Source organism: Triticum urartu, chromosome 2 (genome assembly GCF_003073215.2).
Source record: "Triticum urartu cultivar G1812 chromosome 2, Tu2.1, whole genome shotgun sequence".
Taxonomy (NCBI): domain Eukaryota; kingdom Viridiplantae; phylum Streptophyta; class Magnoliopsida; order Poales; family Poaceae; genus Triticum; species Triticum urartu.
The window spans coordinates 753303603-753320046 of NC_053023.1; the positions used below are offsets into that span (position 1 = coordinate 753303603).

Genomic DNA, 16444 nt, shown 5'->3' on the forward strand with positions numbered 1-16444 from the left:
TGCTTCAATCCATAAAGAGATTTCTTTAACTTACAGACAAGCTTTTCTTTTCCAGGAATAACAAAACCTTCAGGTTGTTCCATATAAATATCCTCTTCTAATTCTCCATGTAAAAATGCAGTTTTAACATCCAATTGTTCAAGCTCAAGATCATGCATGGCAACAATACTAAGTAAAGTGCGAATAGAGCTATGCTTCACAACAGGAGAAAATACTTCGTTATAGTCAATACCTGGAATCTGACTGTAACCTTTAGCAACTAACCTTGCTTTATATCTTGTCTCATCATTAGGAGAAACACCTTCTTTCCTCTTGAAAACCCACTTGCAACGAATAGGTTTCTTCTCTCTAGGTAATCTTACTAAATCCCAAGTGCCATTCTTTTCAAGTGATTCCATCTCATCATGCATAGCGGTCATCCACTTATTACTATCACCAGAAATAATAGCCTCGAAATATGAAGAAGGCTCAGCATTACCTTCAATTTCTTCTGCAACAGATAAAGCAAAAGAAACAATATTGCACTCTTCAATTAACCTGTCAGGTTTGTTAGTACCCCGCCTAACTCTGTCACGTGCAAGATTCCAACTGGGTGGAACCATAGGATGATTTGGAGTAGGAGTGACATGATCATCATTAATGACGGGTTCATCATGTGCATCAACAATTTCATTATGAGATGTATCACCTGAATCAATAACATGCTCCACCTGAACAGTAGGCTCCTGAATTGGCTGTTGTTCACTCTCAACGGGAACATTAGTAGATGAAATATCATGTAACATAGCAGATTCATTAAAGATAACATTTCTGCTAATAACAACCTTCTGGGTTTCAGGATTCCACAATTTAAAACCTTTAACACCAGACTTATAACCAAGAAAGATGCACTTAACAGCCCTAGGCTCCAACTTTCCATTATCAACATGAGCATAAGCAGTGCAACCAAAAACTCTCAACTGTGAATAATCAGCAGGTGAATCAGACCATACCTCAATTAGAGTTTTCTTATTAAGAGCAATAGATGGTGAACGATTAATGAGATAACAAGCAGTGGAAGCGGCCTCAGCCCAAAAACGCCTATGCAAACCTGCATTGGACAACATGCAACGGGCTCTGGAAATAATGGTCCTGTTCATACGCTCAGCAACACCGTTTTGTTGAGGAGTATAAGGAACGGTGTAATGTCTGACAATGCCTTCAGACTTGCAATAATTCTTAAATTGCTTAGAACAGAATTCCATACCATTATCAGTGCGAAGTATCTTTACCTTCTTTTCAGTTTGTCTTTCAATCATAATCTTCCACTCCTTAAATGCTGAGAATGCTTCATATTTATGCTTCAAGAAATAAGGCCAAACTTTTCTCGAATAATCATCAATAATAGTCAGCATGTAACTAGCACCACCTAGAGACTTCTTGCGAGATGGTCCCCATAAATCAGAATGCACATAATCAAGAATACCTTCAGTTGTATGAGTCGAAGTGTTGAACTTCACCCTCTTGTGTTTTCCGAAGATACAATGCTCACAAAATTTCAATTTACCAGGTTCATATCCATCAAGAAGACCTCTCTTATTTAACTCTGCCAAACCAAGTTCACTCATATGTCCAAGACGCATATGCCAAAGGTTAGCAGCATCACAATCAGAATTCTTTGAAACAACTGGAGTAGCGTTACCTGAAACTGTAGAACTTCGAAGGTAATAAAGACCATTGGTCGAACTTAAGTCACGTTTCATCACAACAAGGGAATCTTTGGTGACTTTCAAAACACTATCTCCACCTGAATACTTGTATCCCTTTGCATCAAGGGCACTCATAGAAATAAGATTTCTCTTCATCTTCGGAATATACCGAACATCTGTCAAAGTTCTGATTATGCCATCAAACATCTTGATTCGAATAGAACCTATGCCTTCAATCTTGCATGGTGAATTATCAAAACCCAAAACGAAACCAGCAGAAGTAGTGGAATCAAAAGTATTAAACCAATCTCTATGTGGACACATATGAAAAGTACATGCAGTATCAAGTACCCACTCATCATTGGTCTCAGCACATCCAGCAATAACGACAAGAGCATCATCGGAACTATCATCACGAGCAACGTTTGCAGAATTTTCACCTTGTTTGTTACCTTTCCTCTTTTCTTTATTCTGCAACTTGAAACACTCTGAGATGTCATGCCCGTCTCTCTTGCAATATCTGCAATATTTCTTGTCTCTGGATTGCGACCGGCCCCTGTAGCCGTTTTTACTTTTGCCTTTGTTTCCATTATTGGAGTTCTTCTCCTTTGTCCTGCCACGAACAGATAATCCCTCTGCTTGGGATGAACTTGAACCATCATGAGGCACCATTAGTTTCATCTTCTCCTTAGAGTTCAAAGCTTCATAAACTTCATTAAGTGTGAGAGTATCACGACTGTATAATATGGTGTCTCGAAAATTGGTATAAGAACTTGGCAGTGAACAAAGTAACATTAGAGCAGTATCTTCCTCTTCATACTTAACCTCCATTGCAGCTAGATCGGATATGATCTCTTTAAATTCTGAAATATGATTCAAAACATTACCTCCCTCAGGTAATCTGTGCAGGAATAATTTTTGCTTCAGATGCATCTTGCTGGTGAGATCTTTAGTCATGCAAATCCCTTCCAGCTTTAACCATAGAGAGGCGGCGGTTTTCTCGCTCAAAACTTCCTGCAAAATATTATTATGCAAATGGAGTTGAATTTGTGACAAAGCCTTACAATCAATTCTTTTTTCCTCATCAGTCCAGTCCTGAATCCTTTGCTTCCCAAAACTATCCAGTGCTTCATCATAGTCGGACTGTGCCAACAACGCCCGCATCTTGACTTGCCATAGGGTAAACCTTGTGTCACGGTCCAGCAGCGGAAGATCATACTTCATGGATGCCATGAGTCGATAAAACTGTGTACACAAAGTAGTACAAGGCAGTAGAATTTTTTTTGACAGAATTTAATATGCGGACAAAAGAATAGAGTAAATAGCACCTGATGGTCTCGCGTGAGCACGTAGCAATCGGGAGCAGAATCTGATCTTGGCTTCACGTGGAGCAAGTACTAGTTGGCTGATCTACTAGTACTAATACTCAGGAAGCAACAGAGTAGCGATCGATTGGAAAATCGCGTAGCAGGCTAGCGGCTCGGCGGATCGGCTCCTCTTCGGGACTTGAACCAAACGATTTGACAGCTCACGGGCAGGGTAGTGCCTGTACGTGCAACAGCAGCGGCGGCTCGGCGGATCGGACGACTGTACCGGGCGCACAACAGCTTTTGGAGCAGAATCAATCTGCGATGTCCTGTCGGTCTCGGCTAGAAATCGATCCGACGGATCGACGGACGCGTGCGGCGGCGCACGGACACAACCCTAATCTCTCGTCTCAAATCTCGTATCTGTAAACTTGGCTCTGTATACCATTTATTAGATAATAACGAGAAATAAACGAGACAAAGAGACACATATTTTTTACGTGGAAATCCTTGCGGGAGAAAACCACGGAGGCACGAAGGCGCGATCACTATGAGGAGGAGTATTACAAGCACGAGACGACAGACCGTCTGAGGTGTGACTACATGGGGTATATAAGAGGGGCAACACATAGGAGTCCTTGTAGGACAAGTAAACGAGTTGTACTCGTACGCGTCGACGTCAACGCAAAGGCCCACACCAGTTATACTACGTCTAGTTCAATACAGTATAATTTGGATCACAATTTAACAATGATAGCTACTGCTGAGTTAAACGACTTGCTGCAAAGCATGGCCGCCCACACATTCGATATAACCAATATAAACGCGTACACCGATCAATGGCAGTCACCCTCACATCCTGATTATATCTTGCCCGGCTTCTAATTGATTTTGGCCTTTCCTTTCTCTAGAGAAAGAACGAACTCGTGTGTACGGTAGCTGCTGATGGGATGAGTACCACCATTCATAGGTGGCGGTCGAAATCGTTTTTATTGCGCCGGACATTACATGATCGCGAGACGCGACAGCGAGGACGAGGAGAAGGAGACATGGGACATCTCGGCCTTAGTCGCTGGTCAAAGAAGAAAAGTGAACAGTTTCTTTCTGTCTTCTTTGGATCTTGGAAGATCTCTGTCCGCCTTTGTTGCACTGTTGATTAACTTTTCTTGAGGATTCCACGACAAGACAGATATGTATCTATTGAACTGGTGCAAACCTCTATTATAATTGTTATGTTTGAAATTATACTGAAAATCCTCTGTTTTCGGTGAAAATCCCCTGTTTTCTGAGAAAAAATATGCACAAGCACTATTCCCAAGATATAAGTTAGCGGACGATATTGCCGGCTATAGTGGCCGTAGCGTTTGTACGAGCCAGCCACGAGGATTGTTGGAGCTTCAGCACAAGGTTACCTATCAAAAGAACGCATCATTGTTGGTGAACGCTAAAAGATCAATCAACCATTGAGAAGCAGCCCATTCGGCGTGGAGCAGAGGTGCAGCCTGCCGAGTGTTTTCGTCGTTTTAGGGCAATCGAGCCGTTGGCTTGCTTCAGCGTCAGTGACCTTCTCGTCCAACTCTGCAAGGGCATCTCCCCAGGGTGTTAGGCTAGTCATAGTAAGAGTAACTTAACTAGTAACATAGCGCACTTCAATAAAATTTTGCTTATGTGTCAAGTAGTTAATGAGAAGTAGTAACATAAGCCCTTGAATCGGCTGATCACTTGTTGCTTTGATGCCGTCCGGTCAGCACCATCTGGCACAGGCTCATGTTGGGTCCTTTGGCTCTGCACTCCCTTAATATCCAGACTTTCGTTCGTCAGGCAGCGGATCAACTTGCTTTCAAACATAAATGGAATGTTGCTTTTGCGACTTATGCAGTCACCGTCTGGCAAGCTAGGAATGACAGAGTTTTCAACAATAAGTGTTGGACGGAGCCATATCTTAGGTTCCATGCAGCTGATTTGATACGACTTTGGTCCAACAGAGCTATAAAGCAGCGAGACAAAAATAATCTGCATTATTGGGCTAATTTGATCGGCGGCTAGGACAGCTTCCTTTCCTTTTTCCTTCCTTTTCCTTCGCCTTTTGGTTTCTCTCTCTCTCTTGTTCTAGGTTGCTTGTGACCTTGCACCCTGATGCATCACACAAGCCATGTAACCGAACCTTCCCAGGCCATGTGCCTGTTTTGAAAATATAAGGTAGGCCTTGAGCCACCTTCTTATTTTCAAAAAAGAAAATAGTTAATGAGAAGTAGTAACATAATATGTTACTGTAACATATCGTTTTTCAATACAAGATGAGTCTATAAATTAATAAATGAAGCCATCTATGACACTATTACTATGTTACTTTGCACTATGAAGATAATAATTTAGACTAGTGTCATATGCATGACACTAGTATAAGTTACTCTCCACTATGACCAGGCTTAGGAGATGGGGCGGCGCAGCGGCGATGGCGGCGAATCACATTAGTAGCAGCTGGCAACTTAGAAACGAACAGGCGCTGGACATAGACAAATAATCTGCCTATAATTATTAGCAGGGCCTGTCTGCAAAGCATGCTTAAGTGAATGGTAGCGAGCCCACCTACACCGTATGTGGCCGGTTCAATCCCTCACAGCGCAAGTTTCCATGTTTTCACTGATTCTGGATTTATACTGGATATGTCGCCTTGTTGCAAGAAGTTTTTTTTAACACAGTAGTGACAAGAGACACTCATATATACACATATGGCACATACGCCAATGGTGGCCTCCCCCGCGTCGCCTCCTCTGAGGCGACTCGGGGGCCAACCCTAGCGCCGCCGCCGCGTTTCCCCCTCTCCCCCCTTCCCTCTGCCGCTGCCTGAGGACCTCCGAGGAGCGGGTGCTCGGCCCCAATGATGGTGGTGGCGGGATCTGGCGCCTCCTCTCCGTTGGAGGGCCTTGGCTCCCCAGGGCGGCAGCCCCAGCCGATGGGCGGGCTGCGCCGGCGGGCTCCGGTGGGCAGCCTCCCACGGCCGCGCGGGCGGCGTGGGGTCTGCGGAAGCTAGCACAATGGCGGCTCCTCGCAATCCGTCATGGCTCCATGTAGAAGATCCGCGCCTGCTCCGATCTGTCCCGATCCATGCTGGCGTCGGTCCTTAACGGCTGCTTTCGGCGTCCCCTATTGCCGGCCTGGCGGATCTGGCGTGCGGGTGAGGTTCCGGGGGAAACCCCTGGCTGGCACGGCGGCCTCCCCAAAGTCGACGCCTTTGGCGCCGATCCCCTTCCTGGAGGCTTTGGGGTGGATCCTCTCCCTTCCGCCTCCTCCTCGAGCTATGGCGAAAGCTTTTGTTCCCCTGTTCTGGGCGTCGACGGCACCCTGGTGTCGTGTTCCTTCTTGAAGGTGGTGGCTAGGAACAGCTCTTGATGGCAGGGCTGCTGGTGGCATGGTGGCGGTGCGACTTCGGCCTTCTACTTGGTGTTGCGCCTTGCTTCGCGGGACCAGCGGACGGTTTCTTTGGTGGAGCGGTGCTTCATCCATACATTGATGGCGACGGATCTTGACGCCGTGGCGCAGTGCAGATTCAGAGTTCGATGTGGGAGGATGGACTCGCACAGGAGGACGACGCTAGCTGTTTGGCATAGTGGTGGCGTCGGTGGCAGAGAGACCTGGCACGGTAGATGCAACAGTACAGCTCTGAAGATGGACTCGTGGCAGGTGGCTGCGGCGGCCTCATACCCGGCAGGCGTCCTGGTTGAGGAGTGCGCCGGACTGGTAGGTGCCCCATACCAGGCAGGCGTCCTGGTTGGGACCTCAGGTCTTAGATGTTTAGGTTTGGCTGCGATGTCTGTTTGGTATTAGGCCCAGGCTATTAGCGCCCCTTCATCAATTGGATAGGTGTAACGACAGTTGTTGCTTAGACGGTGGCTTTAGTCTTGCTGTTGTATGACTTTGTAAGATCTTGTGAGAATAATTAATAAAGTGACCGTATACATTGTCCAGATGCAGAGGCCGGGAGTCATCTTTCTTTTCTAAATAATAATAATAATATATACACATATACGTTCAACGCTACTATCGGAAGATGCCCAGATTTGCTCTCGCAGGAGGCAGATATTTGCTTCTTGTGAAGTCACGGATTTACTTTCACGAGAGGTAGAGTTGTGCCTCTTAGAAAGGAAAAATTATGTTTTTCTTTCTTTCACGAGAAACACGGTTTTGCTTGTTTTTTTTTTGCGGGTGAGACACGGTTTTGCTTGTTGTGGAGGCACAACATTGGTTTCACGTTGTGCCTCTCGGAAAAGGAAAAAAAACATGTTTTTTTCTTTAGCGAGAGGCACGGATTTGCTTCTTGTGGAGGTACATGTTTGTTTTTGTGAGAATTACAGTTGTGGATTCCGAAAAAGGAAAATAACATGCTTTTTTGTTGTTCCGCGAGAAGCACATATAAGGGAAAAACACCCCCCCCCCCCCCACCCACACACACACACAAAAACCATATAAGGGCAGTATGTTCATTTAATCAAACCATATACCCATCTATATATGTGATATGTACGAGGCATGTGCAAACCATATACCCATGTATATACAGTATGTGATATGTACGAGGCATCGTACCTACTTTTTTTATTAAACTTCAAAAAATGCTCATATCAATATAATAGATCCAAATTTTGCCAGCGCGTACGCATGCTCATGGCAGGCCACCATGCAAAATGAGTTCGGACACCGATAGCAACGTTGTGTCATGTTTGGCTAGTTTTTTGGGGTTCTCACCAAAAAAAAACCCTTAAAAAATGCATAAAATGTTAGAACTTAATGAAATTTATCATGAATGGTGATGCTTGTGTGTGCAAAAAAAAAAAATTGGTCCATTTTATGATGTGGAAAAAAAGTGCATGCAGACTTGCTCTATCGGCCAACCCGAACCACCACCTTTGAACATGGTGTGCTTCTTGTCATACATGAAATGACATCAATTTTTTCCAGCACATGGGCATGCTCATGGTAGGCCTCCATGCAAAATCTGAAGGAATTCGGATATCAAACGCAGGTTGCGTCATGTTCGCTAATTGATATATTTTCATTTTTATTTTTCTACTTAATTTATGTACAGAATTTTTAATAGTGTTTGATTTCTTTACGTGAGCATGTTTCTTTTTAAACAAACAATAAACATGCATTTTTGTTTAAATGACCAATAGACGGACATTTTCCTTTAAATGACCAATAAACGAACAATTTTACTATTTAATGGATGTGCAGAAATTTAATTGTATTGATGTGAGCATTTATTTTTTAAACGAACAATTTTTTGACATGTCTGTACAATTTTTAAATGTGAATATTTGTAATTTATGAACAAAATTCTATAAATTAAACAGTTTTAAAAATTTTGAACAAAATTTCTTAAGGGCGAACAGTTTTGACAAATAAAAAAATTAATAGAAAAATGAAAAAGAAATAATAATAAAAGGACCGGTTCAACAATGGGCCGGCCCAGACGCAAACTGACGTAGAGAATAAAATAGAAGTAAATATGCGCAAGCATTAGCATGTTCTAGTTGGTTAGTGTGGTACTCCTTGGATCAAGAGGTCTCAAGTTCAATTCATGTTACCTCAATTTATTTTTCTTTTAAAAGAAAGTGAAAAATAGATGAGGACGCTTCAATGTGAGTGACCTTTGGAAGGCCTTAGTTAACGATTTTTGGGTATCACTGTTTCTCGGGAGACAGCCGAAAAACCGGTACCTCGAAATATCCACAAGGAAAAAAAATCCGTTGTTCGTAGTGCCATTTCTTTTCTTTTGTTCGACAGCACCAGCATGTGAAATCAGTCTATTCTAAGGCCAACTCCAACGCAACACGATCCAAAAGGATGCGCATTTTGTTCCTTTTTGGTACATTTGGGTAGGCAAAACAGACAGCGGACAGGACACCACCATCGTACCCAACACGGAAGACCCATTTGAGACCGACAAGCAACTTTTTCAAAAGAAAAAAAAGATATGTCGCCTACACCACCAGACCACACACGCCTACCTCGAGCCCGTCGTGGAACTGGTGGAGAGGTCCACCGACCGGATCTCGACGGCCAAGTGGCGGGAGCTCCAAGGAGGCGGGCTAAAGGACAAACGGTGGTGGGAGCTCCAGCTCCTCGGGCTGGAGGAGGAGTGGCGGCGGGAGCTCCAGCTCGTCGGTGGAAATGGGATCGCCAACACCGGATGCGCAGCACCGACCGCCCACGTCGCCGCCCCGCCTTGCTTTGCCTAGCCAACAACGGGAACGCCGTCGCCACCTCAACTTGCCTTGCCTCACTGCCGCACCGCCTTGCCGCGTAACTGACCTTGTGTTGCCTCGCCGCCGGCCTCGTCTAGTCATCTGCCAATACGCGTGATAGCGACATGGTGGGTAGGCCAAAAGAGAAAAGGGAGAAGAGAGAGGGGGGAGGGGTGGATGGGTGGTGGGCTAGGCCGGACAAAAGGGCATAGATGAGGACGCTTCAATGTGAGTGACCTTTGGAAGGCCTTAGTTAACGATTTTTGGGTATCACTGTTTCTCGGGAGACAGCCGAAAAACCGGTACCTCGAAATATCCACAAGGAAAAAAAATCCGTTGTTCGTAGTGCCATTTCTTTTCTTTTGTTCGACAGCACCAGCATGTGAAATCAGTCTATTCTAAGGCCAACTCCAACGCAACACGATCCAAAAGGATGCGCATTTTGTTCCTTTTTGGTACATTTGGGTAGGCAAAACAGACAGCGGACAGGACACCACCATCGTACCCAACACGGAAGACCCATTTGAGACCGACAAGCAACTTTTTCAAAAGAAAAAAAAGATATGTCGCCTACACCACCAGACCACACACGCCTACCTCGAGCCCGTCGTGGAACTGGTGGAGAGGTCCACCGACCGGATCTCGACGGCCAAGTGGCGGGAGCTCCAAGGAGGCGGGCTAAAGGACAAACGGTGGTGGGAGCTCCAGCTCCTCGGGCTGGAGGAGGAGTGGCGGCGGGAGCTCCAGCTCGTCGGTGGAAATGGGATCGCCAACACCGGATGCGCAGCACCGACCGCCCACGTCGCCGCCCCGCCTTGCTTTGCCTAGCCAACAACGGGAACGCCGTCGCCACCTCAACTTGCCTTGCCTCACTGCCGCACCGCCTTGCCGCGTAACTGACCTTGTGTTGCCTCGCCGCCGGCCTCGTCTAGTCATCTGCCAATACGCGTGATAGCGACATGGTGGGTAGGCCAAAAGAGAAAAGGGAGAAGAGAGAGGGGGGAGGGGTGGATGGGTGGTGGGCTAGGCCGGACAAAAGGGCATAGATGGACGCATGGGTCTGTGTCCGCTTCAACCTAAATCTGACTCAAATTGACGACGGAAATGCGTTCAAGCGGAGACAAAACAGTCAAAAAATACCATGGGACTCTGTGTTGGGGTGTTGTTTTTGTCATTGCAGACCCAAACGTACACGATCGAACGAAACGGATCCGTGCCATGCAGTTTGGCTAAGGAAGTCCTCTACCTTGCTTCATCAATCAAATCAATTAATCTATGACGATGACCCATTCAAAATGTGTACGATGCCTTTTAGTGGCATGCACATGGGATGGGACTGGGACCGAGCAAAGATTCCTGGTTTTGGAAGACGTGGATCAAGATGATTAATCAAAGTTCATTAGAAAAAAACAATGATAACCCCATATGCTGCACTGTACCATCGGTAACATGGGGTGGCGTGGATCTAGAGGCCAACTAAAGTTAATTAACTCTAGTGAACGTTAAATCTCAGGCTATGTCTGGTGGATGTCGGCTTGAGCGTGAATCTCCCTCCCACATCTCTTCTTCTGGATCTCAAGACTGCAAGAGGTGCGTTTGCTCAAGCTGGTTTCCCTGAGGAGCAGCCATGGCGGCACGGCCACATGCTGCAAGTGTTGACTGACACTCTTCGGCTTAGAGCAATCATCACAGGCGAAGGCTTCTCTATCTAGTCTGGTAAATCTCTTGCCCAGCTCATGGTAATCTCCTGCATTTTTTGTGCTCTAGAACCTTAGGGGGGAGGATGATTTCAAATGGGTGAACAGCCAAAGTACGTGTATAGAATTAGTTTCTTATGTTTTGTTTATAAATATCCTTCATTCCAGCATCCTATCTATCTCTGGAATTTCTGACTTATATAATGCCCATATAAAGAGCTATCTATCTCTGGAATTTCTGACCTATATAATGCCCATACTACAGGTTCCTCTCAAGCATAGGTAGAAGCCAACATTAAAAAAAGTTGGCCGGCAAGAGATGACCGGAATAATGGTGAGCGCTTCTACAGGCGCAATGAACTCCCTTCTGGGTAAGCTGACCACCCTCATGGGGAACAGTTCGCCAAGATGAACCTGCGAAAAGAGGTGAAGTACATCCATGATGAGCTTCGCAGTATGAAGGATGCTCTTGGGAGACTTGCAGATGTGGACGAGCCAGATCCACAGACCAAGAGTTGGAGAAACACACTGCGGGACTTGTCTTATGACATCGAGGACATCATCGATGACTTCATCCAAAACATTGGGGAGAAGGACAAGAGATCTGGGTTTGTCCGCAAGACGATTCGACGTCTCAAAACATCAAGGGCCCGTCACAGGATTGCTGGACAGATTGAAGAGATCAAGAAACTTGTGCATGAGACTAGTGATCGCCACAGAAGATATGACCTTGATAACATTATCCCCCAATCAAGTAATGTTGTTGCCATTGACCCACGAGTTAAAACACTCTATGAAAAGGCGGCTAACCTTGTTGGCATGGAGGGGCCAAAGAAGGACCTTGTAGATTGGCTAATTGATGAGGAGAAGCAGCTGAAGGTGGTATCAATAGTGGGATTTGGAGGTCTAGGCAAAACAACACTTGCCAATGAGGTATACCAGAGGCTAAAGGGCGATTTTGCCTGTGGTGCATTTGTGCCGGTGTCCCAGACGCCATTGTCATTGTCTTTGATAGCAAGATATCACAAGGATACTTATTATACATGCCTAATTTGGTCTCAAAAAGAGAATGAAATATATTTTGAAGATGATGTTTTTCTGGAAAGAAAATCTGATCAGCCTATCAAACAGTAGAAGTGTTGAAACAATTATGCATATAGTAACTGCGCTTAACAATTTGTATGAGAAAATCAGTTTAACTTTCAAATGTTTACTAAGTTTATTATGAATGAATAATATTTCTTAAACAAAAGGTGTTAAATAATTTTAGCTTATGTATTACGGTTTTTCTGTTTTGTGTTTTTTTTTGTTATCCAGCCACAACTAATAATTGATTGAAGGAAGTTAAATCTCTCTTGTTTAAACTTCTCTTTTTTTATAAGTGTTCTTAACATTATGTTGTATGTATGGCAGGTACTTGATTATAATTGATGATCTATGGGATGTATCAGCCTGGGAATTTATTAAATGTGCTTTCCCAGAAAATGATCTTGCCAGCAGAGTAATAGTAACTACAAGAAGTCTGAAAGTGGCTACGGCGTGTTGCTCCCCTCACAGTGAGTACATTTTACAAATGAAACCCCTCAGCAACGAAGACTCAAGAATGCTATTTTTTGGCAGGATATTTGGCTCGGAGGACATTTGCCCTAACCACCTCAGAGATGTTTCAGTTGAAATTCTGAACAAATGTGGTGGCTTGCCTCTTGCAATTATCACCATAGCAGGCCTTTTAGCTAGTGAAGGTCCCAAAGAAGAAGAGTGGGAACATGTACGGAATTCTTTGGGCTCGATGTCTGGAACAAAACTCACACTGAATGGGATGAGACAAATCTTAAACCTCAGTTACAAAGATCTTCCATCTCATCTGAAGACTTGCTTGTTATATCTTGCTATGTATCCTGAGGACTACACGATAAAGAGGTCCAATCTGGAACGTCAATGGATGGCGGAAGGTTTCATTAGTAAAGAAAATGGGCAAGATGTGGAGAAAAATGCAAGAAACTATTTCAATGAGCTTGTCAATAGAAGCCTTGTTCAACCCGTATGGTTTGATGGTGGAGGGGCAGTGACAGCATGCAAAGTACATGATATGATGCTGGATCTTATCTTGCTTAAATGTAAAGAAGAGAATTTTCTCAGTATAGTGGACGGCTCAGAAGCCATTACAGAAGAGGAATATAAGGTTCGTCGGTTGTCTCTTCGTTTGAATGATTCAGATAATGGAATATTACTAGGAAATATTAGTTTGTCACAGGTTCGGTCTGTTATGATCTTTGGAGACTCTGGTAAAATACCTCCTCTGTCAAAGTTCAAGTTCCTTCGAGTTCTTTTTGTCGAGAACCACAGGACAATGGACCTCACTGGAATGAATGAACTGTATCAGCTAAGATATATAATGATTGGTTCTCGTTTGCAGCTACCAAGACAGATTAGAGGGCTCCAGCAATTAGAAACACTTGATATACAAAATTCCAGAAGTATTCCATCTGATATAATTCTTCTGCCACACTTGTCGCATCTGGATATTGGATATGCATGTAAGCTGCCTGATGGGATCGGAAACATGAAATCCCTGAGGTTTCTTAGCAAATTTAATTTGAATTTTAGAAGAAACTCACTAGATAACTACAAGGGCCTTGGAGAGCTTACCAATATGAGAATTCTATCTCTCTACGGCAACTTAGATGGTCAGGACGCCAGTATAACAGGCATGGATGTTCTATGCTGTTCTTTGAGAAAACTTTGTAGGCTCGAGTCCCTGTTCATAAATAATTTCCAAGGAAGCAAGGATGGTTTGTCTCTTCCCTGCAGCCTTCAGCGACTCCACAGCGGAGTTACACCATGGTATAGCTGTTGGTTTTCCAGGGTCCCTAACTGCACGAGGGAACTTCATAATCTCCATGAGTTGCATCTCCAAGTTGACGAGCTGCTCGATGATGGTGTTGGTATTCTTGGGGGGTTGCCCTCCCTCATCGACCTTGATTTACATGTCCGAAGATCACCAAAACAAATGATTATCATCAATGGAAGAGGAACATTCCCTGTTCTAAAGAGTTTTAGGATGAGCTTGAGCAGAGCATCATACCTGATCTTCAAATCTGGGGCGATGCCCACGGTCCAGAGGCTGAGGTTAAATTTCAACTTCCATGTACAGATGCAGAACGGAGCTTGGCCAGCCGGCATCGAGCACTTGGCTGCACTGGAAGAGCTGTCTGCGCATATCTCGTACGTCAAGGCTACAGAATCTCAAAAGAGCTGCGCTGAATCTGATTTCAGGAGTATTGTCAACAGGCATCCCGACAATCCTCTGACTGTAGTCCGTTGGGGCGGGGATTTTATGGACGACTAATTTCTGCTTCGACTCTGCAACTAGCATGCAGCTGGTACGTGCAAGTTTCCACCTCCATTGTAATTTGCTCTCTCTCTCTCCGAAAACATGTTTTAGAGCCTATGCATCCGGGTACTCCTTATCCAACCACTCATTCCTGCATCACGATTCGTGCAAATAATTTTCTCTTTTTTGTTTCTCTCATATAGAACATGTATTTGTACTTCAACTTTGCAGCACAACAAAGCTTTCTATGTAGAATGTGGGATAAAACCTACAGATTTTTTGGTCCAACATAAATATACAAAATGAGATTTGTTTGATTAAAAAATCTTATTTTTCATATTTATGTCGGACAAAAAAATCTGAAAGTTTTATCTCACATTCTAGTTACAAAGTTATGTTGTACTGCAAAGTTTGAAGTTCAAGACATGTTTTATATGAGAGGAACAAAAAAGAGAAAATTCCATATAATAAGGTAGTTGTGTAGCACAGATCTCAAAGCAACATTGGAGTGCTAGGATAGTGAGGCCCGGGTGCATAACCTCACAAAATCTGCATCCCTACTCTCTCTCTCTCTATTGCTTGTTTGTTTCGTGAAACCTCATTGTGTAGAGTTCCTGTAGCTTCATACGTGCTTTATTGCGTTACTATTATCAGAAATCGTTTCTTTATCATGGAAATGTTTTCCTGCAGTGTCATTAGTGAATATTTTCGCAGTAGCCTGATTTCCACCAAACTAAGTATAGGTGTATGCTCTAGTTCACATTCCTGGTAGAATTTTTAACACAAGATGTTGTCTGGTTTTCTAATTCGAATACTACTATGATGTGCTGTGTGCTGTGCTACCCTGCTAAGGTCTTCTCTTCCATGCATGGTGTGATGATGTATGGCTTTCGCTTTCGATTCTTGAGTAGCTTTCGCTTTCTAATTTTTTGCGGCAACTTTTATTGTTAGGTTAACACCCTCACCTGCGTAATTTCAGAAAGGTCTGACCTGTCTTCTCAATGATATTTGTTTGTAGGAAATGAAGTGGATGCCAATTCCTATTGATTGGGACAGCTCTGTGAGGACAACAATGGAATGCTGCAAGCAGATGTCTACCAATATATACAAGTCACAACGGATGGAGATGAATTGTTAGATGGACTGCTAGACGCATCTTCGCTTCTTGTTTCCACTTACCCTTGGTGAACATTCAATTCATAACCTCACCGAGTTGCATTCTGTTACCTCTATGAGAACATAACCACGTTTTTGTTGTGCTTGTAATAAGGGTTGGTGCTGCCAGGAGTTTGCACTATGATAGATGGTTGCTTGCCCCTTCCTCCCAGCTTTTCCAGCCTCCGAATTATCTTGTTCATTTATTTTTGGTGTGCTTACTCTGTATTGAACTGAACATTCCTTGTTTGAAGATTCAAATTGTTGAAAACACAATTTATTTACTCGAGATGTATTGTAATTTGCTCAGTTCTAATGTATCTTTGTGATGAAATGTTGTTTCACTCATTTCATTGGAGGTTGTAGCACCTGCCCTGCATTACAAGGGCCTCATCGCACTAGGTGTCAGGATAACATAGCTGAGTTACTTGATGCAATTTTGGCTTAGAGGAACACCAAGTGAGATCTCTCCGCGAAATAACCGTCCGATAGCACCCCAGGAGTCGCCATGATGATTCGAACACGGGTGGGCGGAATGGTGCATGCAGCTGCTTCACTACCGCCGATCTGCTCAATGCCCATGGACCTACGTACATACACTGTTTGTAAGCATTACAGTACAGCCGTATGTACCTACTGAATGGACATGTCATCTACTTCCTCTGTAAATATATATAAGATGTTTTACATTACTGTAAAGAGTACTAACTATCAAAATGACATATATTTAGGAATTTACTGGAATGTTCTTCTCTTCTCTTCTCATCTTTTTTTCTTTGCGGCAGCAGAATGTACGTACGTAAATAAGCTACTGACGGGTCCTTGGTTTTCCTTTTTCATCCCCTGAATCGTGCCGCCACGTGTACAGTATGTTTCAGTAGAAGGCATATACTGCTGCATGAGTCATCAGGTTGTGGCGAATACAGCCCTGCGCTGCCCCAGTAACCATGGGGTGACACCCCCGGAGGTGCCACTGACATAAAACCGCCAGGGCTATTTCTCGCCTATTCCAATA

General features: G+C 44.1%; 1 pseudogene; it reads left to right on the forward strand.

Annotated features, from left to right (window-relative positions):
- The first annotated feature begins 11210 nt into the window (after positions 1-11210).
- On the forward strand, positions 11211-16083 carry LOC125540527 (annotated as a pseudogene).
- Positions 16084-16444: the final 361 nt, after the last annotated feature.